The sequence below is a fragment of the Heterodontus francisci genome, unplaced genomic scaffold, assembly GCF_036365525.1.
Source record: "Heterodontus francisci isolate sHetFra1 unplaced genomic scaffold, sHetFra1.hap1 HAP1_SCAFFOLD_526, whole genome shotgun sequence".
In the NCBI taxonomy this organism is placed as follows: domain Eukaryota; kingdom Metazoa; phylum Chordata; class Chondrichthyes; order Heterodontiformes; family Heterodontidae; genus Heterodontus; species Heterodontus francisci.
In genome coordinates, this window is record NW_027141143.1 from 412,357 (window position 1) to 423,188 (window position 10,832).

The following is a 10,832-nucleotide window of genomic DNA, read 5'->3' on the forward strand; positions in this document are numbered from 1 at the left end:
GAAGCAGCTGAAGATGGTTGGGCCTAGGACACTATCCTGAGGAACTCCTGCAGTGATGTCCTGGAGCTCAGATGATTGACCTCCAACAACCACAAGCATCTTCCTTTGCGCTAGATATGACTCCAGCCAGCAGAGGATGTTCCCCCTGATTCCCATTGACCTTGTTTTGCTATGGCTCCTTGATGCCATACTCGGCCAAATGCTGCCTTGATGTCAAGGGCAGTCACTCTCACCTCACCTCTTGAGTTCAGCTCTTTTGTCCATGTTTGAACCGAGGCTGTAATGAGGTGAGGAGCTGATTGGCCCTGGCAGAACCCAAACTGAGCATCACTGAGCAATGGTTGACCCCGTATCCTTAGACTATGACCCCTGGTTCTGGACTCCCACACCATCGGTAACATCCTTCCTGCATCTACCCTGTCAAGGCCTATTAGAAATTTATAGGTTTCTATGAGATCCAGCCCCCACCCCCCACCCCACCCCATCCCCCGCCCCTTCACTCTTCTGAACTCCAGCGAATATAATCCTAAACAATTCAATCTCTCACATGCCAGTCTCGCCATCCCAAAATTCAGTCTGGTACACCTTTGTTGCGCTACCTCTATAACAAGAACATCCTACCTCAGATAAGGAGACCAAAACTACACAGTATTCCAGGTGTGGCCTCACCAAGGCCCTGTATTATTGCAGCAAGACATTCCTGTTCCTTTACTCGAATCCTATCGCAATGAAGGCCAACATAACATTTGCCTTTATTTAAACACCTGTCGCACCTGCATGCTTTCGTTTAGTGACTGGTGTACGAGAACACCCAGGTCTCGTTGCATATTCTCCTCTCTCAGTTTATAGGCATTCAGATAATAATCTGCTTTCCTGTTTTTGCTACCAAAGTGGATAACCTCACATTATTCACATTATACTTCATCTGCCATACATTAGTTTGTTCAGTTTGCTTACCCACTGTTTTTTTCATGTTGGCACTTGCGGCTGTTCAATTTTCAGTCCGTTAACACCCTTTCTGTACGAATGCTTTGTCTTTCAACACACCATTAACATATCTTTGCTCCATTACCTTCTGGTCAGCTATTCCGTGACCTTGTCTGATCTACACCTTCTCCTTGTTATCTCTTGCCCCACCCACACTTTACTTGCTTACAGCCTTTTACATTTCTAATATTTGCCAGTTCTGAAGAAGGGTCACTGACCTGAAACGTTAACTCTGCTTCTCTCTCCACAGATGCTGCCAGACCTGCTGAGTATTTCCAGCATTTTTTGTTTTTATTTCAAATAACCCTGGATGTTCGTTTCCCATCTCTGGTCAGCCTGCAGCGGTGTCTCCATAATCTCAACTATATCATACCCATTTACATCCATTTGTGCAATTAATTCATCCACTTTATTGCAAATACCGACCACTCCCTGGTGTGCAGCAAGGTTAGACTCAAACCAAAGAAGCTGCAACACTCCAAGCAGAAGAGCCACTCGCACATCAACACGAGCAGAATTTCTTAACCACAGCTGTTGCATAAATTTCTGAATTCACTTGAAAAAGCCCTTCAAAACACTTCCGCAGGGGATGCAGAGACCAAGTGGGTCCACATCAGAGACGCAATCTATGAGTCAGCTTTGACCACCGATGGAAAACGTGTGAAGCAGAATGCAGACTGGTTTCAATCTCAGTTTGAAGAGCTGTAACCTGTCACAGCCGCGAAGTGCAATGCACTGTTGAACTATAAGAAAGCCCCCATCGAGCTGACATCCATCGCACTTAATGCAGCCAGAAACGCTGCACAAAGAACAGCTAAGCGCTGAGCAAATGACTACTGGCAACACCTATGCAGCCATATTCAGCTTGCCTCCGACACCGGAAACATCAGAGATATGTATGATGGCATTAAGAGAGCTGCTGGGCCAACCATCAAGAAGATCGCCCACCTCAAAACTAAATCGGGGACACAATCACTGACCAACGCAAGCAAATGGACCTGTGGGTGGAGCACTACCGAGAACTGCACTCCAGGGAAAATGTTGTCACTCAGACCGCCCTGAATGCAGCCCAGTCTCTGCCAGTCATGGATGAGCTGGACGTACATCCAACAAAATCGGAACTGATGCCATTGATTCTCCAGCCAGTGAAAAAGCCCCTGGGAAGGATGGCATTGCCCCTGAAATAATCAAGAGTGCTAAGCCTGCTATACTCTCAGCACTCTACGAAATGCTTTGCCTGTGCTGGGACGAGGGAGCAGTACCACAGGATATGCGCGATGCCAATATCATCACCCTCTATAAGAACAAAGGTGACCGCAGTGACTGCAACAACTACCATAGAATATCCCTGCTCAGGATAGTGGGAAAAGTCTTCGCTCGAGTCCCTTCAAACAGGCTCCAGAAGCTGGCCGAGCGTGACTACCCTGAGGCACAGTGTGGCTTTCGAGCAGAGAGATCCACCACTGACATGCTGTTCTCCCGTCGTCAGCTGCAGGAGAAAGGCGGTGAACAGATGCCCCTCTACGTTGCTTTCATTGATCTCACCAAAGCCTTTGACCTCGTCAGCAGATGTGGTCTCTTCAGACTACGAGAAAACATCGGATGTCCACCAAAGCTACTAAGTATCATCACCTCATTCCATGACAATATGAAAGGCACAATCCAGTACAGCGGTGCCTCATCAGACCCCTTTCCTATCCTGAGTGGCGTGAAACAGGACTGTTTTCTCGCACCCACACTGTTTGGGATCTTCTTCTCCCTGCTGTGTTCAAACCTTCAGAAGAAGGAATTTTCCTCCACACAAGACCAGGGGGCATGTTGTTCAACCTTTCCCGTCTAAGAGCGAAGACCAAAGTACGGAAAGTACTCATCAGAGAACTCCTCTTTGCTGACGATGCTGCATTAACATCTCACACTGGAGAGTGTCTGCAGAGTATCATCGACAGGTTTTCGGCTGCCTGCAACGAATTTGGCCTAACCATCAGCCTCAAGAAAACGAACATCTTGGGACAGGACGTCAGAAATGCTCCATCCATCTATATTGGCGACCACGCTCTGGAAGTGGTTCAAGAGTTCAGCTGCCTGGGCTCAACTATCACCAGTAACCTGTCTCTCGATGCTGAAATCAACAAGCGCATGGGAAAGGCTTCCACTGCGATGTCCAGACTGGCCAAGAGAGTGTGGGAAAATGGCGCACTGACTCGGAATACAAAGTTCCGAGTGTATCAAGCCTGTATCCTCAGTACCTTGCTCGATGGCAACGAGGCCTGGACAACGCATGTCAGCCAAGAGCGATGTTTCAATTCATTCCATCTTCGCTGCCTCCAGAGAATCCGTGGCATCAAGAGGCTGGATCGGATCTCTAACACAGAAGTCCTTGAGGCGGCCAACATCCCCAACTTATACACCCTACTGAGCCAGTGGCACTTGAGATGGCTTGGCCATGTGAGCTGCATGGAAGATGGCAGGATCCACAAGGACACATTGTACAGTGAGCTCGTCACTGGTATCAGACCCACCAACCGTCCATGTCTCCGCTTTAAACAAGTCTGCAAACGCGACATGAAGCCCTGTGAAATGGATCACAAGTCGTGGGAGTCAGTTGTCAGTGATCCCCAGAGCTGGTGGGCAGCCATAAAGGCGGGGCTAACGTGTGGCGAGTCAAAGAAACTTAGCAGTTGGCAGGAAAAAAGTCAGAAGTGCAAGGGGAGAGCCAACTGAGTAACAGCCCCGACAACCAATTTTATCTGCAGCACATGTGGAAGAGTCTGTCACTCTCGAATTGGCCTCATTCGACACTCCAGGCGCTGTTCCACAAACCACTGACCACCTCCAGGCGCTTTCCCATTGTCTCCCGAGACAAGGAGGCCAAAGAAGAAGATTGTTAATACTCCACACGTGAAGTCACAAAGCCTTAAGGCTTGTCTTTTTTACGTTGCTTGTCTCCTTCCCACAATTTTTCACTGTGGCCCTGTTTGATTCAGGCCCTTGATTTCTCTGCCGATCACTTTTCATATTCCCCTTAATGTCTTTTGTTCTTGTCCTTGATTCCCCCTTCCTCTGACTCCTTGCAAAGTTTCCCATCCCCCTGCCATTTTAGTTCAATCCCCCCAACCACTCGAGCAAACACTCCCCCTGGGACATACCTTTGTGTTAGGTAAGACATCATCTCGTGGACCGAATCCGCTTCCACCACACTCTCGGTATTGGACGAAGCTTTGGCCCCAGCACTGATCCTTGAGGCACTCCACGAGTTGCAGTCTGATATCTTGAAAATGCTCCATTTATCCCTACTCGTTGCTTTCTGTCTGTTTACCTCTAAGTCCTCCTTGCATGTTAATATATTACTTCAATTCCATGAGCCTTTATCGAATGTATTAATCTTACCGAATGCCTTTTGGAAATCCAATTAGACTACATTCCTGCCCTTTCAGTTACATCCTCAGAATTCTGGAATAAATCTGTCAATCAAGATTTCCATTCGGTAAAAACATGTTGACTTTGTTTGATCAGACAATGATTTTCCCAGTGCTTGTGAACACTTCTTTCATGATGGATTCGGACATTTTCCAGACGACTGATGTTCAGCTAACTTGCCTGTAATTCGCCACACTAAATAAGAAACAATGTGACTCCTGTGGTGCAATCGGTTAGTGCGTGGTACTTATACAACAATACAATTCATGAGCTATGCCGAGGTTGTGAGTTCGAACCTCACCTGAAGCGAAGACTTTTAGAAACGGGGTGCAATGAGAAACAGCTGGACAGTGCAGAGAGCAGTCATTCGTTGGCCTGAACTGGACAGAAGAAGGGGAACAATATCACTGTGAGGTGACATCAAAGGATCAGGAGCCACGTGTGGTGAGAACACTGCAAAACTTCATAGTTACTGCCAGCAGAGAAGGAGACAATTCGGTCCATGCCATCTCTGCACAGAGCAACGCAGTCAGGCTCGATGCCCGTAGCCCTGCAAGTCTGCTTTTCTCAGAATTCCTCCTGAAGGCGTTGATAATTTCTGCTTCCACCAATCTTGTGGGCAGCGAGTTCCAGGTCATTATCACTTGAGATATAAAAACAGTGCTTCCTCATACTCCCCCACATCCTTTTTTTCCACAGAACTGGCAAATTGTGGTCACTACTCCTTGTGCAGTCTGTTAATGGGAACAATTTTTCCTTGTCTAACTTATCCAAGCCTGTCATAATCTGGTACACTGCTATTAAATCTCCCCTCAATCTCTTTTGTTCTAAGGAGAACAACCCCAGCTCTGCCAACCTAAAATAAAAGCAAAATACTGCGGATGCTAACCTAACCTTGTAACTAAAATGCTCCATCCCTGGAACCCTTCTGCTAAATCTCCTCTGAACTATCTCAAGGACCCTCATATCAAAGAACATAGAACATAGAACAGTACAGCACAGTACAGGCCCTTCGGCCCACGATGCTGTGCCGACTCTTTAACATACTCTAAGATCAAACTACCTACATACCCTTCATTCTACTATCATCCATGTACCTATCCAAGAATTGCTTAAATGTCCCTAATGTATCTGCTTCTACTACCACCGCTGGCAGTGCATTCCACGCACCCACCACCCTCCGTGTAAAGAACCTACCTCTGACATCTCCTCTAAACCTTCCTCCTGTCACCTTAAAATTATGCCCCCTGGTGATATCCCTTTCTGCCCTGGGAAAAAGTCTCTGGCTATCCACTCTATCTGTGCCTCTCATCATCTTATACACCGCTATCAAGTCACCTCTCATCCTTCTTCGCTCCAATGAGAAAAGCCCCAGCTCCCTCAACCTTTCTGCAAAAGACATGCCCTCCAGTCCAGGCAGCATCCTGTTAAATCTCCTCTGCAAACTCTCTAAATCTTCCACATCCTTCTTATTATGAGGCGACCAGAACTGAACACAATATTCCAAGTGTGGTCTAACCAGGGCTTTATAGAGTTGCAGCATAACCTCGCTGCTCTTAAACTCAATCCCCCTGTTAATGAAAGCCAACACACCACATGCCTTCTGAACAAACCTATCAACTTGGGGGGCACCTTTGAGGGATCTATGGACATGGACCCCAAGATCCCTCTGTTCCTCCACACTGCCAAGAATCCTGTCTTTAAGCCTGTATTCTGCATTCAAATTCGACCTTCCAAAATGAATCACTTCACACTTTTCCAGGTTGAACTCCATCTGCCACTTCTCAGCCCAGCTCTGCATCCTGTCAATGTCCCGTTGCAACCTACAACAGCCCTCCACACTATCCACAACTCCAGCAACCTTTGTGTCATCGGCAAAATTACTAACCCAACCTTCCACTTCCTCATCCAAGTCATTTATAAAAATCACAAAGAGCAGAAGTCTCAGAACAGATCCCTGCGGAACACCACTGGTCACCGAGCTCCAGGCTGAATACTTTCCACCTACTACCACACTCTGTCTTCTGTGGGCCAGCCAATTCTGTATCCAGACAGCCAAATTTCCCTGTATCCCATGCCTCCTTACTTTCTGAATGAGCCTACCATGGGGAACCTTATCAAACGCCGTGCTAAAATCCATATACACCACATCCACTGCTCTTCCTTCATCAATGTGTTTTGTCACATTCTCAAAGAATTCAATAAGGCTTGTGAGGCATGACCTGCCATTCACAAAGTCATGCTTTTACAAATAATCATAAATCCTGTCTCTCAGAATCCTCTCCAATAATTTGCCCACCACCAACGTAAGACTGACTGGTCTGTATTTCCCAGGGTTATCCCTATTCCCTTTCTTGAACAAGGGAATAACATTTGCCACCCTCCAATCATCTTGTACCACTCCAGTGGACAGTGAGGACGCAAAGATCGTCAAAGTTCTCCCTGTGTCTGCGTGGGTTTCCTCCGGGTGCTCCGGTTTCCTCCCACATGCCAAAGACTTGCAGGTTGATAGGTTAATTGGCCATTATAAGTTGCCCCTAGTATAGGTAGGTGATAGGGAAATATAGGGACAGGTGGGGATGTGGTAGGAATATGGGATTAGTGTAGGATTAGTATAAATGGGTGGTTGATGGTCGGCACAGACTCGATGGGCCGAAGGGCCTGTTTCAGTTCTGTATCTCTGAACTAAACTGAATCATCGCCAAAGCCGCGGCAAATTCTTCCCCCGCTTCCCGTAATAACCTTGGGTATATCCCTTATGGCCCCGGGGACTTATCTATCATCATGTCTTTCAAAATTTCCAGCACATCCTCCTGCTTAACATCAACCTGTTCGAGCATATCAGCCTGTTCCACGCTGTCCTCACAAACGACAAGGTCCCTCTCACTCGTGAATACTGAAGCAAAGGATTCATTAAGGACCTCCCCTACCTTTATTGTTCCTGAAATGTGGTGACAAGAACAGGACAGATTTGTGGCTAACCAGAGCTTTATAAAGGTTCACCATAATTGTACTGAGTACTTCTTTTTATTAAGCCTAAGATTCCTTATGCTTTACTAACTATTCTCTCAGAATATCTTGCCACCTTCAAAGATCTATGCACCAGCACTCCCAGGTCACTCTGTTCCAGCACACTCTTTAGAACTATGCTATTATGTCTACATTGCCTCTTCTTAATTCTTCTGTCAAAATGCATCACTTCACACTTGTGAGGATAAAATTCTATCTGCCACCATTCTGTCCATTCTACGATCCTATCTATGGCCTGTTGTAGCAGTTGGCAGGAAAAAAGTCAGAAGTGCAAGGGGAGAGCCAACTGCGTAACAGCCCCAACAACCAATTTTATCTGCAGCACGTGTGGAAGAGTCTGTCACTCTCGAATTGGCCTTTTTCGCCACTCCAGGCGCTGTTCCACAAACCACTAACTACCTCCAGGCGCTTACCCATTGTCTCCCGAGACAAGGAGGCCAAAGAAGAAGATTGTTAATACTCCACACGTTAAGTCACAAAGCCTTAAGGCTTGTCTTTTTTACGTTGCTTGTCTCCTTCCCACTATTTTTCACTGTGGCCCTGTTTGATTCACGCCCTTGATTTCTCTGCCTATCACTTTTCTTATTCCCCTTAATGTCTTTTGTTCTTGTCCTTGATTCCCCCTTCCTCTGACTCCTTGCAAAGTTTCCAATCCCCCTGCCATTTTAGTTCAATCCCCCCCAACCACTCGAGCAAACACTCTCCCTGGGACATACCTTTGTGTTAGGTAAGACGTCATGTCGTGGAGCATTTTCCCCCTCTTGCCCATTGCCTCCAGTTTAGTTCGGGCTCCTTGATCCCATGCTAGGTCTAATGTTATTTTTATGTCAATTTCAGTCACTGTCACCTCTTGGAAACAGCTCTATTTTCCATGTTTGGTCAAGGTTGTAATGAAGTCTGGAATTGCGTGCCCCTGGTGGAACCCAAACTGAGCATCGGTCAACGATGTGTTACTGAGTAAGTGTTTATTGATAGCACTGTCAACGATACCTTCCACAACTTTGCTGATGATTGTGAGTAGACTGATGGGGTCGTTAATGGGCGGATTGGACTTTTCCCGATTTTTGTAGACAGGACATAGCTGGGCAAATTGCGCATTGTCAGGAAGATGTGCGTTTTGCAATTATACTGAAACAGCGTCTCTCAGGCCACAGCTGGTTCTAGAGCACAGGTCTTCAGTATGACAGTTGGAATTGTGTCAGGGCCCATCGTGTTTTCTATATTCAGTGCTTTCACCCGTCTCTTGACAGCACGTGGATTTAATGGAATTCTCTCGAGGCTGGCATCAATGATGATAAGGACCAATCTTCTCTTCAACCCAGGACCGAATCCGCTTCCACCACACTCTCCGATGTTGGACAAAGCTTTGGCCCCAGCACTGATCCTTGAGGCACTCCACGAGTTGCAGTCTGATATCTTGAAAATGCTCCATTTATCCCTACTCGTTGCTTTCTGTCTGTTTACCTCTAAGTACTCCTTGCATGTTAATATATTACTTCAATTCCATGAGCCTTTATCTAATGTATTAATCTTACCGAATGCCTTTTGGAAATCCAATTATACTACATTCCTGCCCTTTCAGTAACATCCTCAGAATTCTGGAATAAATCTGTCAATCAAGATTTCCATTCGGTAAAAACATGTTGACTTTGTTTGATCAGACAATGATTTTCCAAGTGCTTGTTAATACTTCCTTTATGATAGATTCGGACATTTTCCAGACGACTGATGTTCAGCTAACTTGCCTACAATTCGCCATACTATAAAGGGAGCAATGCGGCTCCAGTGGCGCAATCGGTAAGCGTGTGGTACAGCAGTGCAATTAATGAGCTATGCCGAGGTTGTGAGTTCGAGCCTCACCTGGAGCAGAGACTTTTAGAAACGGGGTGCAACGAGAAACAGCTGTCCAGTGCAGAGAGCAGTCATTCATTAGTCTGAACTGGCCAGAAGAAGGGGAACAATAGAACTGTGCAGCAGCTTTTTCGGGAGCAGCGTGTGAGCGAGTGAGCAGCTGGGAAAGTCAGTTTGAAAGTAAATTTAATTTCCCTTTGTTTTTTCGGCGGAGGCCAGGGGGCTGCTGTGTAAGTAAAACACTATATATTTGGGCGGTTTAAAATAACCTTCCTTTCAGTGCAGCAGCTTTTTCGGGAGCAGCGTGTGAGCGAATGAGCAGCTGGGAAAGTCAGTTTGAAAGTAAATTTAATTTCCTTTTGTTTTTTCGGCGGAGGCCAGGGGGCTGCTGGGTAAGTAAGACACTATGTATTTGGGCGGTTTAAAATAACTTTCCTTTCAGTGCAGCAGCTTTTTCGGGAGCAGCGTGTGAGCGAGTGAGCAGCTGGGAAAGTCAGTTTGAAAGTAAATTTAATTTCCTTTTGTTTTTTCGGCGGAGGCCAGGGGGCTGCTGGGTAAGTAAAACACTATATATTTGGGCGGTTTAAAATAACTTTCCTTTCAGTGCAGCAGCTTTATCGGGAGCAGCGTGTGAGCGAGTGAGCAGCTGGGAAAGTCAGTTTGAAAGTAAATTTAATTTCCTTTTGTTTTTTCGGCGGAGGCCAGGGGGCTGCTGGGTAAGTAAAACACTATATATTTGGGCGGTTTAAAATAACTTTCCTTTCAGTGCAGCAGCTTTTTCGGGAGCAGCGTGTGAGCGAGTGAGCAGCTGGGAAAGTCAGTTTGAAAGTAAATTTAATTTCCTTTTGTTTTTTCGGCGGAGGCCAGGGGGCTGCTGGGTAAGTAAAACACTATATATTTGGGCGGTTTAAAATAACTTTCCTTTCAGTGCAGCAGCTTTTTCGGGAGCAGCGTGTGAGCGAGTGAGCAGCTGGGAAAGTCAGTTTGAAAGTAAATTTAATTTCCTTTTGTTTTTTCGGCGGAGGCCAGGGGCTGCTGGGTAAGTAAAACACTATATATTTGGGCGGTTTAAAATAACTTTCCTTTCAGTGCAGCAGCTTTATCGGGAGCAGCGTGTGAGCGAGTGAGCAGCTGGGAAAGTCAGTTTGAAAGTAAATTTAATTTCCTTTTGTTTTTTCGGCGGAGGCCAGGGGGCTGCTGGGTAAGTAAACCACTATATATTTGGGCGGTTTAAAATAACTTTCCTTTCAGTGCAGCAGCTTTTTCGGGAGCAGCGTGTGAGCGAGTGAGCAGCTGGGAAAGTCAGTTTGAAAGTAAATTTAATTTCCTTTTGTTTTTTCGGCGGAGGCCAGGGGGCTGCTGGGTAAGTAAAACACTATATATTTGGGTGGTTTAAAATAACTTTCCTTTCAGTGCAGCAGCTTTTTCGGGAGCAGCGTGTGAGCGAGTGAACAGCTGGGAAAGTCAGTTTGAAAGTAAATTTAATTTCCTTTTGTTTTTTCGGTGGAGGCCAGGGGGCTGCTGGGTAAGTAAAACACTATATATTT

The 10,832-nt window shown here is 46.2% G+C and overlaps 1 non-coding gene across 1 annotated transcript; it reads left to right on the forward strand.

The window, feature by feature from the left end:
* The first annotated feature begins 9,213 nt into the window (after positions 1-9,213).
* On the forward strand, positions 9,214-9,302 carry trnac-gca (transfer RNA cysteine (anticodon GCA)). Its single transcript is given in 2 exon segments — positions 9,214-9,251; positions 9,267-9,302. It is a non-coding gene; the product is annotated as a tRNA-Cys (tRNA).
* The last annotated feature ends 1,530 nt before the right edge of the window (positions 9,303-10,832 follow it).